The sequence below is a fragment of the Rhea pennata genome, chromosome 7 (assembly GCF_028389875.1).
Source record: "Rhea pennata isolate bPtePen1 chromosome 7, bPtePen1.pri, whole genome shotgun sequence".
Lineage (NCBI taxonomy): Eukaryota > Metazoa > Chordata > Aves > Rheiformes > Rheidae > Rhea > Rhea pennata.
The window spans coordinates 1,302,436-1,319,278 of record NC_084669.1 but is presented as its reverse complement, the minus strand read 5'-3'; positions in this window follow the sequence as shown (position 1 = coordinate 1,319,278).

Here is a 16,843-nt window from a genome sequence, read left to right as displayed (position 1 = left end):
TCCATTCTGGAGATAGAAAAGAAAGAATTTAATCCCTATAAATACTGAAATCACCATTCTTAACCAAAATGGCTGACATTGCATTGTACTTTTGCAAATATAATATGTTTCCTCATGAATGAAGAAGAGCAAAAAGAAAATTAACAATTTGATGGCCTAACACCAGAAGTGTTAATTTTCTGCAGTTTTAGCATTTGCTAGCAAGAAACTTAATATATTTCTTCCATATCTTTATCGCAGTGTTTTCTATCAAAGCTCTATAGACTCTAATATTCTGCTCAGTGAACTGAAATATCTCTCAATATAAAACCATCTCCTCATAAATGCATTGGGAACCGTTATGGTATATTGTTATGTACACTGGTATTACCTAAGGAAACATTAAAAGGTTTGAAGAACAGACATTTTTAGAGAGAGTGGAAAACAAAACTTCTAAATTAAAAACACGCTTTTTCATGATTTTGTTCAATAAGATATTTCATCCTCTAACAAAAGTCATGTACATGGAGGGAAGAAATAATCCTTTAAGGAGAAACAAGGAAAAAGAAGATGTTTCTGATGTTTGGACTCCTCTGTATCGATTTTCTGCTGCTGTTCGTAAGAAAGCCTGGTGCCTCGGCTCCTGCGTCCTTTCCCGTGCTTTCCCTGCTTGGGACTTCCCAGTTCTAGGAGACTTCAGCCCCACTCCCGGGCGGACGTCTCGCTGGCCGGCCGCGCTTGGTCCCGCTGCTCCGCCGGGGCACCCGCTTCTCCCACCTCCTCCTGCCTCCGGGGATCGGAGAGCCTCCGGCTGGAGCGAGGGAAGGTTCCTAACGCCGCTTTGAAAGAATTGTTTGGGAGTTTTTGGTGGCAGACCTGGAAACGGAAAAGATAAATTTATTGTAAATAAAACATAAACAAGTAATTCTGACTTACCAAGCCGAAATCTTTCCAGTAGCTTAGGCTGTCTTTATGAGCAAACCTGAAATATATCCCAGTCTGCCGAGATGGGGATTTGAGGTTCACAGAAAATCACTCTCTTCTGGATGATGGTCTTCTAAATGTCTTGCAGCTTCCTCTAGCCAGTTATATCTCCTGGAATTAGGCTTTGGATAGAAAGCGCCCTTGTACTTATTTAAAGGTTATTTCTCTAAGTACATCACATGCAGTCAACCAAGAACTATGTAATCTGTGTAAACACTGCAACTGCCCAGCTGCAGCTCTTCTGCCCAACATTTTCCCCCAAAGAGACATCTAAAGGTGGATGACTGACAACTACAACATGAGTTTTCTTGAAGAAAAGCCTCGGTGAAAAGAAACCATAGCCTGAGAGCTATACCCAAGCTAAAGCTAAAGAAAGTTAACCAATATATGACAAATGTGTCACTTTTTTCCAAGCTTACTCTCACTCCAGGCACAGATCAAGTGGAGAAAAAGTACGTTGGTTGAATGTGGAGCAACCTCCTATTTTTCCCACTCCAAGATCCTGGTCTCTTGCATGAACGCTGGTGTGGTACATAATCACCCTCTCTGTGGCATTTGCGCCGTATGGACCATGCATTTCTTAGGAGACACCACCCTGACACAGCTCTATCTCCAGGAAAGTCATCAGGCAGAGTACACCCCGCCAGGATCAAAGCTGAGACACCTTTGCTATTCAAGGCAAGATGTGTAAGTACCTGTGTTACTGTGACCTTCACTACAATCTGAGAGAGGATGAAACATTCGAAAAAGGTTAAAAACTCTGCAAATAGGAAGTAGAACATGTCGGGGAAAAGTTTGGTGACATTCATTTTGGCAGAAACTGCAGTACCATCTGTATCTTGATTCTGCTGCCCGCGGTAACACAGTGCGCACTACTGCTTCATCCTCGCTGTATTCCAGTCGGGACGTCCCCTGGGCTCTGGGTCATCGAGTTTGTTCGTGAGTTTGACAAGAGCCAGCACAACGTGCATGGTGAATGGTAGAACTTGCCGAGTGGGTATCTATAACATGGGGCTGCTGCTGCAATGCAAATATGCTGATCACTGTGAGACACTCAGCCGGGGAAAAGTCCAGACCTTATCATTTTGAGAAATGAGGTTTTCTTCCATCTTATTTACAGTGCATGGTTCACTGGTAAAGACTTTTAGGACTGAAATTGCGAAGGAACTCAACCTCAAATGTGTTTGAAGACATTCCTTGAACGATGCGGACAGCACTCATAATAACGACAGTAATAAGTTCATTGGAAGGCATCTCCTGGAAAACACACGTTGCTATTTGACAGTACTACAGAAGTAATGCGCAGACAGCGCAGGCTTTCGCCACCCTGGTTGATTTAATATTGGCGCTGTGCATCTGGCGGAGGCAGCGTGCGAAGCTGTGCCGGCCTCGGCACCGGGACGTGGGGCTGGCGCCCGTCACGCCGGGAGCTGGGCGGTCCTGGTGCATCCTACGCAACAGCTCTGCCAGTAGAGCAGAGCTATATAAAAATCCTTTTTATACAATAAAAAAAGATGCTGTTTTATGTAACACAGTAGGTAGTTGCATCAATGCATTAATTGACTGTTAAAGCCTTGGACCCGCTCACTCTGCTTTACCTGGACCTGAATGTGCGTGATGAAGTAGGTGACCTGAACCATTTTCATTTCTAACACTGCTTAAACCGTGGCAGCATATTTGAAACAAAGACACTTATTAGTACTCTGCTTTCACATTTTTTTTTTACTTAAAATCAGCCATCTAAACATAACAGACAGAAGGTAACAGAAATGAATAATTGCAGCCCAGGAGCAGCTGAAATGAAGGGTTTCTAACGAATGCCTCCAGGGCACTTCCGTGGGCTCTGCGCGGATCTGCCCAGCTGCGCAAGCGTGCAACCCGCTGCTCCAGTGCCTCGCTGGGCCGGCGGACTTCCTCTGTGATAGGCAAGCTCACCGCAGCGTTTAAAACACCACCAGCTTAAGGGAATCTGGACTCATGACCTCTGTGTTATCAGGAAGCCAGTTTATCCGCAAGGCTGGGAGAATTTCAGTCCCATACGTGGGGACATTCAGTTACTGCGAGAACGTTTTCAGAAGAGTTCAGGGTGGTTCATCCCGTTTTCACGCAGTTCTGTGTCCGTTAGACAACCAGCATTAAATAGCATACGACATTAGCTTTAGTCATAATAACATATTTAATTCTGGTTCTTTCTTTCTATATATGTTCACGCAGCGCTCCCAATGGATCCGTCACTCCAGCGGCATCGACTAGCTCGCTCGGATCCATTCTGCCAGTAATTCAGCAACGTGTTCCTGGTGCCATCAATTAACTTCAAAGCAGAAGAAACCTCACCCAAGAGGTGAGCCTGGCCCTGGCTCGATCTCCTCTGGGACATCTCTGCCCCACGGTAAGTGACACAGCACGGCGGCGTGATGAAATTTCTTTGACTGCAGCCTGTGTGGTGGTTGGCGAAGGCAGCAGCGTTTTCGGGGGCCGTGACATCCCATCAATTTTCCATCAAAGCACGGTAAAGCTGGGAGCTGACCGCAGAGGTCTCACGCTCCTGCCGCAGAAGGAAGGAGGCGAGATTGCCAGACGCCGGTGTCTGCTGAAAACCTGGTACCTGCACGCTGCGCCTTTCTTCCCTCCGCCTCGGTAAATACTACGAAACACCTTTCGCTTAGTAGATACACTAACTTCATCCACGAAAATCCACTTCATCCTCTTCATCTGCTGAAATCAGGCCAAAGGGACTTGTTGCAAGTCTCTGGTCCCTCGATTCTTACTTTGTGATATTATACCTATGCTTCTGCTATGTGATGTGCTTCATTCTCTCACCGCTGTAATCAATACTTTTTTTTTAAAAAAAAACATGCTCTTTAGGAAGAGCATATGTATATTTAAAACCCTGTAAATCTTTAAAGAAAGAGTTTTATAACAGAGTTGGCTGTTAGAAATATGTAAACTGAAAGGTTTCTTAACCCTCCTGCTGGTGGATCAGTAAGACAAACTGTCGCTGACATGGTCTATACTTGTCCATCCATGCGTTGACCCAGGGTTGGCTTGGGCTGAATGCAGTGCCTGAGGTTACAGAAAACCACCGTTGGGGCCAAATCAGCCAGGGTGATCAAAGACAGTAACCAAAAATATTTCCGCACCCCCTGTCAGGGGGTCTGCAGAAATATGCAGTGGTGGAAGCGGTTCAGAGTTGAGAGCTGTAATGTGGTTGCAGAGGTGGCTTGGAAATGCAGCGGGGATCCAGGCGCTTTTCGCCTTCAGCTGTCCCAGAGGGTGGCATGGATTGCTGGGGGCTTCTTCATGTGCAGTGGGCAGGTGGCCTTATTTATGACAGCCTTTCTTTAACGATACGTGGCTTCAGCCTTACACATCATAAAGCTCAAATTAAAATGTGCCCTCTGAGCTTTCACATCGTGTGTGCAAGTGCCATAAAGAGAAGCGGAAGATGAGCAATGACAGCGCGCTGCCCCATACCTCACAGCTGACGTTAACCTGGAGTGCAGCCTGCCAGGTTTTATCTCCCACTGTACATACAACATTTTGAAGAGCAGCCTTTAATGTTCCTTTACACTAGATTAGTTTCGATTAGGATCTACAGAGATGTTAAAAATGGTCTGTATCTATATGCTCTTAGTGCCCCTGACACAGCAGAAAAGATACTCCTTGGTGGTGGTGGTGGGATTTGAGGTTACTCACCTTTGGTGAGACAGGCAGCTTGTAGTCTCAAAGCCCGTTACGCCACTTCTCTCCCATTTTCAACAGCGAGAGCAGCACAGGTACAACAGCACCAAGACCTCTTCTGGTTGGAGCTAAAGTTTGGATGAAGGAATAGGTGCTGGGGATTTTCAGCTCCTAAACTGTGGTGTCTTCATAGAGAATATCTTACTGCAGCACCTCTTTAATATTACTGAGCTTCATCCCACGCATTGGAGATGTCGGCTGTGGCAGCTTGGCACAACAAGCCTCTCTGAGGAGAACTAGTTCCTCATGCACCAAAATGTCAAAGGTGGAAAAAATTCCCGCAGGTGGAACATACTGATGCTGAAATGTCCTAGTGTGTCCTCCTAGTAGAGCAGGCTCAAATAAACACGTAGGAATAAAAACCTCCCCAACCTTCTTTATCTGAACTCTAGACTCATCTCTAGGATGTGTAGGAGGTAAAGTGGTTTAAAATGAATTTGTCGTGTATGACTACCCCTGCTGCAAAAGCAAGAGGAAGCCTATATGTCATGATATATAAAAGTGCATCTTTGAGTGGAGAAGTCTGCATTAACGCACTCGCCAAAATACTCTCTTCCCGCGTACGACGCCGCGTCCTGGCGTGTCTCTTGGCCGTCCGTCACTCGAGGCACCGCCCGAGCAGCGAGTCCTGCGCTGCAGTGGCGGGTGTTAGACCGCCCCGTTGCCGATGACACAGGCTCGATTTCATAACGCACGTGTGCAGCCGAGCGGCGCGCTGCACGCGTCGGCTCTGTTTCTGCAACTTGCTTCCACGTCATTAGTGTCACGGTAGGGCTTCCCCAGCGAATCCACCGGGTTTTCGCCTTTAGCCTGTAAGCAGAGGAAAAATAGAGGCGTTCACAAGGGCAAAAAAGAACAGGGAGCTGGGCGGACAAAAGACTTTTCACCTTGCAGGAAAGGGATGAATGTTGATGGGGGAGAGGAAATGGATTGGGAACTCGTTTCTGAAGGTTAGGACGGGTTTTCTTTTGTTTTGTTTTCCCCCCATTCATTTCAATGAGATTTGCACAGAATAATAATCTTCCTGTTTTGTCTGTGTGATAATTGCATTGATAATTTAGCATGATTTAAATAATCAAATTCAGAGAGTTTTGTATGTCAGAGTCTGAAAAAGGGTTTTTTTTAAATCTCCAAAGATGCATATTCATGATGCCATTATACGTATAGCTAAAGAAATTTCAGTGCCATTGTCTGCTTCAAACGAGTCATTCATTCTCCGTTATTTAAGGAAGAAGATGAGACAGTCAAAGCACTAGGTGATTGATTTGTACATTTAAAGTTCACCTCCTCTCACTTTGGTAATGGATTTCTTTATCTGTCACCGCTCTCTTTGACATCTAAGGTTTGTCCAGTGCAACCTGCGCTCAAGTTTAAGTGCTATGTCAAGCAAATTTATGCTTTGACATTCTGCTGCCATCTCTCCAGCTCGTGTTTTACTCTTGCAGCCCTAATGGAGCAGAAGCTACCTTAGCCATGCAGGACTATTCATTTTATATGCACAGTATATCTGTATTTTCTAGTATATGGTATGTGTTATTGTATTTATGAATATTATTGAGTGAAGAAAAATAATAATTGCAAAGGTGAACACAAGAGCGGCCCCAGTGAGGACAGTGGGAACCTTGGCTAGAAGGTATCTACATGAACTGGCTCGAGAGAAGCTCATTGCAGTGCACGAGTTAAGAGCCCATGGCAAGAACAACTCCGGTTTTCATAATAACCTGTTTTTGTATTGAAATTGAATATTTACTGCATCAAGATTTAACTAAGTCGTAGTACAAGACAGTAAAAGAAACCACAGGAAGCATCTTTATCACACAGGCTTTGCCTTTGAAGGATAAAAAACAGTGTTCAAGAAACATGAAGATAAATGTACCACAGGTCAAATATCTGTAATTCAGTTGATTTAAGAATTTGAGCCTTTATATATTACAAGGTATTAATAAGAAGAAATATTTGTTCAGAGTGGTAGCCACTGGTGTATATGGGTCAGGCAGATGACATGATATGAGTAAGGCTGGTTTATGCTGCTGTCGTGGGTGCAGAGTGGTGGAGGCCAGCAGGGACCTCTGGAGATGGTCCGGTCCAAGCCCTGCTCCAGTAGGGTCAGCTGGAGCAGCCGCTGAGTTGGGTTGTGACCATCTCCGAGGATGGAGGCTCCAACACCTCTCTGGGAAACCTGCTGCCGTGTGTGACCACCCTCAACAGTAAAAAAAAAAAAACGCCCCAGCTGTGGCCTCTCCAGCGCTGAGCAGTGGGGCAGGATCTCCTCCCTCGGCCCCGGCAGCGCTCTGCCTGCTGCAGCCCAGGATGCCGTTGGACTATGGACATATATCCCCATAAATCCCCAGATACGCATTCCAAATACAGTATATGCTAAGGTGTGACAGTTTTGAAAATCACAGCGTGGTGTGCAGCAAGTTCCAAGATGCATGGAAAAATAAAATTATTTTCCATAGAAATTGACTATAATTGAGTATGAAAATGTAATGTTGAAATCAATTGACTGAGCCGTAGACTAAGGTATTGTTTTTAAGAAAAGATAAGAGAATCCAGCTGAGAAAATTAGATGTTAGAGATGGGTGAATCATTTAATGCAAATTATTTATTTAGCTATTTTTGTTTCCTTTTCGTTCACAAATTGTCTTGAAACAGCTCATGATTTTTCTCAATTATATGTGCTTTAGGTTCCAGATCATTTTTGTAAATAGCTTTGTATGTGCTCTGAAAGATGCTTGCTGTATCCTCTATTTGGTATTTCAGTTGGTGGCAGTTTTTCATTCCAGGCATTGGATGGATGCAGAATTCAGGCTTCCTGCTTGAACAGTTTTACATATATTTTCAAAATGTATTCACCATTACTGACACCGATATTAGCGCTGTCTGGGTGTTTTATAGTCAGGCTTCAACACTGATGATTAAACAAACTAAATTGTATTTTACATTTAAAAGATACTTACCCAAACATTTTTATTGCATTTTTAAAGATCTTTTTAGGGTTCCTTCATGGACGGGAGCGATGTAGGAGCAAGCAGCTCTCGCGTTTAGGGACGCCTTGAGGTGGTTTGCCCAGTTCGCCCTCCTCGCGCCGCGGGTGTCCCGGGGCCCCGGGAGGCGTCGTGCGGGTAAAGCCGCTCGTCCCGCTGCTGGCTTAAGGAAGGGAGAGCTGGAGCCGTCCCTCATCCCGAGGGAAAACCGGGACCACTTCTTCTCATAGCAGCTGGATCTCATTCTCCAACCAAGCTCAGTGACGTTCAGACGTGTTCGACTTCGCCTGTTGCTTAAAATTGCTTAAAACGGGAGAATGAAAACATCCTTCCTGTGGCAGCAGTTGGTGCAAAGCGTTGAAGTGCTGAAGATTATCAGTAGCCCAATAGACTGCTGATTTTTTTCTTGTTGTCTGGATGTAAAAAAGTTAATTAATTTTTATGAATTAATTACAGACTCAGGACTGAATTGCCAAATCACTGAAAATGCCCTAGTACAAGGAATGAACATCAAGAGAGAACTTTTTTTTTGCCATGATGCTCTGAAGTCAGGGTACGCAGGTGCCATTTCTCCTCGGCTGCGTTTCCATCACCGAGCTGTCTTCTGCTCGCCCTTGGCTGGTGACTGGTTGCAGCAGGGGTCGTGGCTGAAGGAGATGCCTCTAGCTGACAGCGTCCATCATCGGCTACTAAATTGCACTGCTTGGAAATAGGGGGAGTGAGGACTTCAGTTTCTAAAGCAACAAAATTAATGATTCCTTTGCTTAGCTTATGAGGGCTCTGAGTCTAATTAAAGTCCCGTCACACTGAGCAGCAGTTGCGAAAGAGGGAAGAGAGGGGAAAAGGAGATGAAGCTCAGGTGAAAGAGGCATTAATTAAAGGATTAATTTGCCATTTCTTCTTGGTGACCATATTTCTCTCTTCTTTTCAGACTTTTTGTTTACCTCATTCACGGTAAGTAAAGCCTACTGTATTAACTTGGAATAGAAAACTCAGTAATATCAGATCCCTACGAGAAAAAGCTGTTTTTCAAGGTAATACTGAGATAGTTTTTAGCATCTTTAGCCTGTCATAATCCTAAACGTAGCAGCTGAAAATACTGCATTAAGCAACCAATTATGTGAAACAGTCTTCAGAGTGATAATTGTTTTCCCAATTTACTGCAATGCTCTCCTGTATTTAAAACAGCAAGCACGCTGAGCAGATATGGGAAATTGAAGACCATTGGGCCTGATTAGACTTTGAAACATGCTGGTTTTGCTTCACCTCACTTGTATTCTGCTATAGCCCATTTCCCTGGATGCGAGGACGCCTGGAGCAGTCAGGCACTGTGTTTTTTCTGGAAGAGGCTAATCATTGACACATTTTGAATATTTGTCTCTATGGTATACAGGCCATTTAGATGCATCGTTGCTTTTATTAGGAGCCACGTAGCTATGGCCGCGGTGCGGTTCTGGTCACCTGCCTGGTGATGTTTGCCATCGCCGCCAACTCGTGCAACAAGCAGACAAGAGTGTTTGGGGAGCTAAGACGGCTCACACAGTTGCACAGGAAATGGGGCAGGAGAGGGAAAAATAGCAACATTTCGAGATACTGAGGTCAGGTGTTTAAAGAGAAAAGTGGTGATGGTGATGCTTGGCTAGGATGAAAAATTGCAGGTGTTGGTTGCCAGCCTATGTGCTTACGCAAAGTGAAAAACTCAAATGGTGGGTAAATTCCTTATTCTGAGATACTTAATATTCACTAGTCGAGCACCTTGTCCTAAATGTCTTGAAAGGCTTGAAACATGATGTCTCTTCTCAACAGATTGCAGGAGAAAGTCTCTCTCTGGGAACATGAGGGACTTCACAGCTGGAGAAAATAATCTCTGCCTTCCCTGAGTAATGCAACTTATATAGTGTGAATCTAATTTTAGATTCCCTCTATAGCCCCTAAATCTTTGCTCCGTGTCCTTCCCAACTCAATAGTCATCAAGAGTCATGTTGGTATGGACAGATCTTTCATCAGCAAAGCATGTTTTTTTAAATTTTTGTGATTGTTGAAATCCCATCATTTTTAATCTTTGAGTAACTGTATGAACATATAAACTGTATCTGCAATACGTATTTGAAGCCGGTGATCTACAGAAGGCATAAGGAGGTAACTGCCTTTTCAGAGAGCTTTCTGCACGTGTATATGTAGCATAGCTAATAATAAGTATTTACTGTTACTGCAGCTAATGCTAAGCAGCCGGATGCAAACGGGATTCGCAGGACCTCGAACTGTGGAATTGCACCTCGCATAAGCAAACATTGTTTAAAGAATAAAACATCAGAAAACCAGCATCAAAGTCTGAGTCAGTCTCTTCAAGAAAAATGGGATGTGAGTGAGAATTTGTTCTTTGTCAGGTTTTTTCAGTGTTCAGACTTCAAATGTGAATAGCTCTTTTTCTTTTTCTTTTTTCTTTTCTTTTTTTTTTTTTTTTTCCAGTTGTGCTGAGTAATAGAGAAACTGCTAAGGATATCTACTTTTTCTTTTCAAGTAATGAAAATGAGAGACTTTCCAAAAGTCAAAAAGCGTGGTGTTTGCAAGAGATTGTTTCTCTCTAATCTGGTGACCCTATGCCAAGAAATAGTGAATGAAGATGATATAAAGCACCTGATATCACGATTTAGACTGCCAAAGGCCTCCCACAAAACACTGCAAGAGGCTGTGAAGCATTAAACAGTACCGGGGCAGGAGGCAAAGTCGTTTGACCGAGGCAGGAAGCGGAGAGGGAGCAACGAGCCGCTTTGCAGCGCGGCAGGGTTCGGCGAAGGCGCCGCAATACCCGCCTGGCTCGGTGTTATTTAACGTCTCGCTTCTGCATCGGGAGAAGGCAGCCCCAGAGGCAGGCTGTCCTGGCGAGGCAGCGTCAGCAGGAAGGCTGAAGGACTCTCCCTGGGGCGGATTTAGTAAAGGTGGGAGAAAGGGCGGCAGGATGACGGAGGAAACACCCCGCGGCCGGCTGCACATCAGCAGGAGCAGCACGACCCACCGGCCACTTGTGAGCTCCAAAGTACTTTTGAAGTCGTGCAGAAGACACGGGCACCGTTGCGGAGAGTCAACAGAAACGTCTGCTGAGCACGCAGCCGTTTGCAAAAAAGACAGAAAATACAACCAAAATGTGCCTTTCTCTCACTTCTCACCCAAGAGCAGCTCTACCAATCTTCAAAATAGCAGCAATTGTGCAGGGATGGAAGTCGTATTAAATTTGGATTAATTTCTGCTACTATAAAATAATCAACATCATCTTTCTATGTTTACAGGGCAAGCTTTTACGTTACAATTCTTACTGTGTATTACTAGAGTGTAAGTTTGTTTTGAAAATTATTTAAATTACTGTACAAAAAACAATAAAAAGGGCCATAGGGTCACAGGTCAGTGGGCACCTCTGGGGGACATTTAGACCAAACTACTTGGTCTAAATGTCCTCCAGAGGCAAGCTTTGAATATCCTGCGAGTATTGTGTGCCAAGGATTCCCGTCTCAGTTCACTGATGTTCCACGTAAAAACATGATCTTCAGTCTGTAACTTTATTTTATTGAGGCTGGTACGAGAAAACTCATAAACCAATTTGCAAGCTTAGAAATGTTCACCTGGACATCAAGTGCTACGTCCTCATCTTGCTAAGCCTTACTGCCACAGCAGTTTAACAGATCCCCTGCGGTAATTATGTTTCTCCTAACTTCTTTGTAACTTTTTGAAGGAAGGTAATCTGTAAAGCCGTTTCAGGAGTTGTTTTGAGGAACAAATCTTCACCACAAGCTAGAAGAGGATGTCTAATATAGTCACTAAATTATAATGCTGCAGACAAGGATCTGTAAGGTTTTTCTGTTAGCTGTACACATACTTCAGTAGTGCCTGGTAAGAGAAGTTTGTGTGAATGCTACAAAAGATCTTTTAAGCACACGTTATTTTAGTCTTGATCTTTATCAGGCGTCTTGAGAAATGAGCCCAAGCCTTTCTGCCCTGTCAGAGGAGCAGGGATAGTTTCATCTGCTGATGATCTTGGGGAAAATTGCTAGAAGATGGAGAAGTTCTGGCTGCTGGCTAGTTGGGCGATCTCCCATGGGAGCCCTGGCTCCGGTCCTTGCTGGGCTCCAAAGTGCGGAGCAGAAGGTAAAAAAGGGCTCTTAGGGGTAAGATAATCGCGATTCTGATCTCTTTCTGGTCTCTATTAGTGAGTGATTTATAGTCAGAACCACCAGGTATTTTAAACCATTTGAACCATCAGCCAAGGGAGGTTCCCATCCCACCGCTGTGCCCAGCCGGCGATCGCCATCCCTGCTGTCCCTGTGTCCTGGTGTCCCTCGGCCCCGCAGGCCTGAGCTGGCCATTAAGATTTTATTTTGTACTGCTATTTCGATCCTTTCTGGTTGCTCTGTGCACAAAACTTCCAAATATCATGTATCCACCACAACACAAGGGGCTTATTTTACTTAATCCACTGCCTTCGCTAAGAAAACTCAACACAGAGCAGACGTGATTGCCCTTCACTCTGATCTGAGTAAAGCAAGGTTTTGTGCTATTTAGATAACATTTTCTTGTCACTGGTGCTGTAAAAACCAGGTAACTGTGAAGTCAATACGCCACATCCTGTAATTTTCTGACCCGTGGTATCGTACGATTTCTTTTGTTGCCGTTGCGTTGGTGGCTGCGGTTCTCGCCGGGGAGATGTTTCCAGCGTGTCTGTCAGTGTCACCTGGGTACGAGCCCGTCCGTGAGATATGCAATGGATGGTGCTTACTGAGCCACAGCAGCTGGCCCAGCCTCATACTTAATTTCTCTTTATTATCCTCAGCAAAGCAGGACTAATAGTTGGACGTTGAGCAAGGCGCCTGAGAAACAAAAAATAAAAGCCTTTTCAGGACTCTTAAATGCGCCTCTCTATAGCCAGCGCAACAGGCATTGGTGTTCTTTTGGGGAACATGCACTTTTTAGATGTTTTAACAAAATTGCCAATCATCAGTAATAGAGCTATAGCTCAGTTACTTGAAAAATATTCTGGAAAATTTGTTTAAACAGATTCCTTCCCATAAATTCCGTACAATCCACCATTGATGCTCGCACGGCCCTAAGAAACCTAAGCGTGAAAGTAGGGTTTTTATGGCAGTGGTGCTGAGTTATGGTGGCCCTAGAAGAAAGCAGTGTCTCTTGGGGTTTCCTCATCTGGGATTTCCTGGGGGTTATGCTGCTGCCAGCCGGGCAGGCTGTGCCGGCGACGCTCTCCCGCAGCTGAACAACCCCCGTCCTGTCTTCTCTTTTTCTGAAGAATGAGGCTGTTTCTGGCTTAAGTGACTCCGCAGGATTTGGAGATGTCCTTGCTCCCTTTGACAGCAGCGCAGCGTTTCGGAGCAAGGATAAAGATCTGCCCCGGGGAAGGGTTATTACGACTACAAATGTGGAGCTAGAGGCTCAGCCTTGCTCGCTCCTCTGAATGCTTCCCTGCTGCGGAGATGTTTGAGGGAACTAGCAACCTGCCCTGTATTTTAAAAGCTATACAATTTGCATTTTAGTCATTTCCCCCTTTGTTTTCCTTTTATTATACTGCAAAGAAAAGAAGACATCAGTTTCTGTATCTTAATCACCTGTGAAAACTTGAAGGCATATAGATCTAACAAAACTTGTCAGTTTTACAACGATTAGAAGATGGGATTAAAGTGATGCAAATCAGAAGTGATTCACTGAGGTATTTGATAAATCTTTGAAACACATACTTGGAATATTTGCTTGAAAATATGTCCACAGGTTTTAAACTATGATCATCCTTTACTTGACAATAGATACGATGCCGTTGTTTTCTGGTGAGCTGTTAGTCTGCCAGCCCAAATAAACAACTATAAGAGCTACAGAAAAAGTGAACTCTGAGCACCCAGAAGTCACACAGAACATGCAAAGCATACACAGTTGTGCAAAATTGCGGAATGAAGCACTTATTACTGGAAAACTTCAAATTTGTCGTTGTGCAGCTTGAAGGTTGAGGTGTCACACGCAACAGAAGGTCTCATACAGTGGTTTGGCAGGTACGACATGGTTTGTCCTCGTTGGGACAGTTCGTGGTGGTCGCTGCCAATGGGAGACACGAGGGCTCGTCCAGCGCTGCACGGCAAAGGGTCCCGGTTTGCAAAAGCCAGCAGGAAACGTCACAAATATCTTTCTTCATGCGTTGACAGTGACAGTTTGAAGTCCTTCCTACCAAGCCTGTGCCTGTACGGAGCTGTGTTATGCATCAGTGATGCCTGACCAGGATGAAATCTCCCAGTGCTGCATTTGCATGAGCTTTTCTCCGGCAGCACGGCAAAGTGCGAATTAAGGGAGTTGTGTTAGACGCCGTTCACCATAATTGCAGGCGTAATTGAGGATAACGACTAAATAGATAGGTCAAATCTCCATTTTCAAGTAATTATATATGATGCATATAAAGGATGTAACGGTGCAGAGATTTAAGTGTATGCAAATTTGGCAGTGATTTCCTTGGGAAAATTAATCTAAGGTTAACAATAGCTTAACCTCCTCAAATTTTAAATTGTTTTAAACTGAAAGTATTTGGAGAATAATCTATCACATAGAAAAATATGCGTATAGTTAAAACGGCTCCTCCTCGTGCTCCCATCGCTGCCCTCCATGCTGGTGTTCTCCTGGCGCGCTGCTGGGCCAGTGAAATCCTGGCGGAATCACACAGGACGACGTGGAAAAGGTTCACAGGCTCCTCGCGTGGCTCGCTTGGGCGGCTGCTAATTTTCAAAATTTCCATCCTTGCAGCAGCGGACGGGAATGCTGAATACCTGAACGTTGATCGTCTGCCGCGTTGCGCATAGGCTTTCTACAGCTGAGTTGTTGAGTGAATACTTGAGAAAGTTCAAGGTTTTCAGAAGCTTTTAATTCTCCTAAAGGTGGCTGGATCAAGGGATGTTCCTAAGAAATTGCATGCAAGTCTGTAAACCACGAGGGGTGGAGATGATATTGAAAAAATATTGACCGTGATTTGTAAGGTTCGTTTAGCCTGAAAGAGAGATCATCAGGAACCAGACCAAGCCCTGCAGGTGCCCGCTGTTCCTCCCGCAGGTGGGCTTGTGGAGGTGACTCGCATGTGTCCCTCCTTGGCAGTTTTGAGCAGTCTATATGCTCCGACATGGAGATTTGCTGTGAGTCGGACAAGTGAGATGTGCAAAAGCTCATTTCAGATTTCCAGCGTGGTTTTTCCCCGTTTGCAGGCTAGTCCTGAGGAGTTTTCAGTCTGCTTCGGCGTGCACTGTCACAAAGTGCTTCGGGTCCTGGCAGCGGTGGCTCTTTGGTCCTGGGTTTTGAAGGCTGTGGTTGGAAAGGGAGAAGCAGCAGCACTTGTACAGTGAATGATGGGAACCGACGGTTCAGAAAACAAGATTAGAAAAGCCTATGATGTGTCCTTGAAAATTACATTAGCCCCTTTGTGTAGATAATTCCAGTCTGCATAATTCTGTGGCTCTCATCTGTAGTTTCAGTGAGTCACCATGTTCTTCATGATCTGTAGATCTAAATGGGTTTACAGCAAGCAGCCATTAACATCTTGGCCTTACCTGACCTGGGCACTCCTGTTTCTTTTTAGCATTAATGGGATTATTAATGCACTTCACGGCCATGCAATTTCAGTGTGGTGGGACCTGTGTTTACAGAAATTCCCAGTTCTGGCACAGATTTTAAACTTCCAAACATTCAGTGCAACCTGGCCAGCCACGGACTCAGAGCTGACCTCAGCCCAAGGGATGGGATGCCAAAACCCGAGAAAAAGGTGGTGAGGGGACAGAGCCTGGTGGGCAGAAGAAGGTGCAGGTTGTGCCCGAGGTGCTTCACACACCACTGCTCTTCACGCGCCCAGGAGCTGGTGAGCAGGACATTGCCATAGGCAGAGGAAAAAGGTTCACAAACCAGTTGTTGCATAGTGAGCTTAGCAAGATACACACCTAGATGTGCCTCTACATACGTGTGCATATATACTTACACACATATATATGTGTGTGTGTGTATATATATATATATATATATATATATATATATAAAAGATGACGGTGGGAGAGTTTTAAGGCTAATACATAAAATACTATAGCTAATTAAGAGCACTTCCTTGCGATGAGAATCACTCTCAGTTTGAAACATCTAAAAAAGTCCATGTAATGTTGTTTAAAATATAGGCCACTTTTCAGATAGAGGTGGCCATCACAACTCGTACTATCATCGCCTCTGTAATAAATAAAAGTTAATTCACAATCTTGCATGAAAACTGGCTGGCAGCCAGCTCCTCCTTCATGCCCGGCTCCACGTAGGTCCTGACTGAGCAGACGCACGGGTCCGTGCGCTCCCAGGCGCTATGCCCAGATCTTCGGGGCCAGTTGGGTGTCTCCAGTGGGGTCAAACGGCAGCACAAAACTATGTTTAACAACTGCCCTATTTTGCATGTCCTGCCTTCAGTTCCTGAAACGCACAAAAAACCCCACACTGAGTCATCGGTCTCCTAATTCTTTTCGTATTATTTTAGCCAGACTAGTTTACCTCCATTTAAGACCTATGCTGCTGATGAATTTTGAGGCAATAGAAGTACTTCTGATGTGTTAAATAGGTTTGTTTGGCTAAGCAGAGTTATATAAACTGCTATTTATATTATATATGAAATATCTTAATCCCATGGTGTTCATTTTAAGAAAGGCCTTCAAGAGATTTTTCTGTGGGAATTTATCATCTTCATACCTCTCTGAGTGAGACTCCTAAGAAACGGCAAATACGTGCTTCCCCAGAACAGCCAAAAACACGTGTTCAGCCTTGGAGCCCGTCCTACGCGGAGGCCTCGGGCCAGGTCCTGCTGGGAGGAGGAGGAGGAGGAGGACGAGGAGGACGCGGCTGCCGGCCCTTGCTCTGCTAGGACGTACGGAGACCTAAGCAGCCAACTCGCCGGCGAATTTTATGGCTTGCTCTGTTGCCATGGCAACTCTGCTTTTCCTGAAAAAAAACCTCGAATGTGGTACACGGTGCGAGCACCCTGCGCCGCTCCACCACTGGAAAAAGCCAAACTTTTTGCCGATTGGAAAAACTTCTCGACAAACTGCAGATATGCAACTAACCCGTCTCGCCGTGTCTCTGCGTGTTGAACTGGAAATACG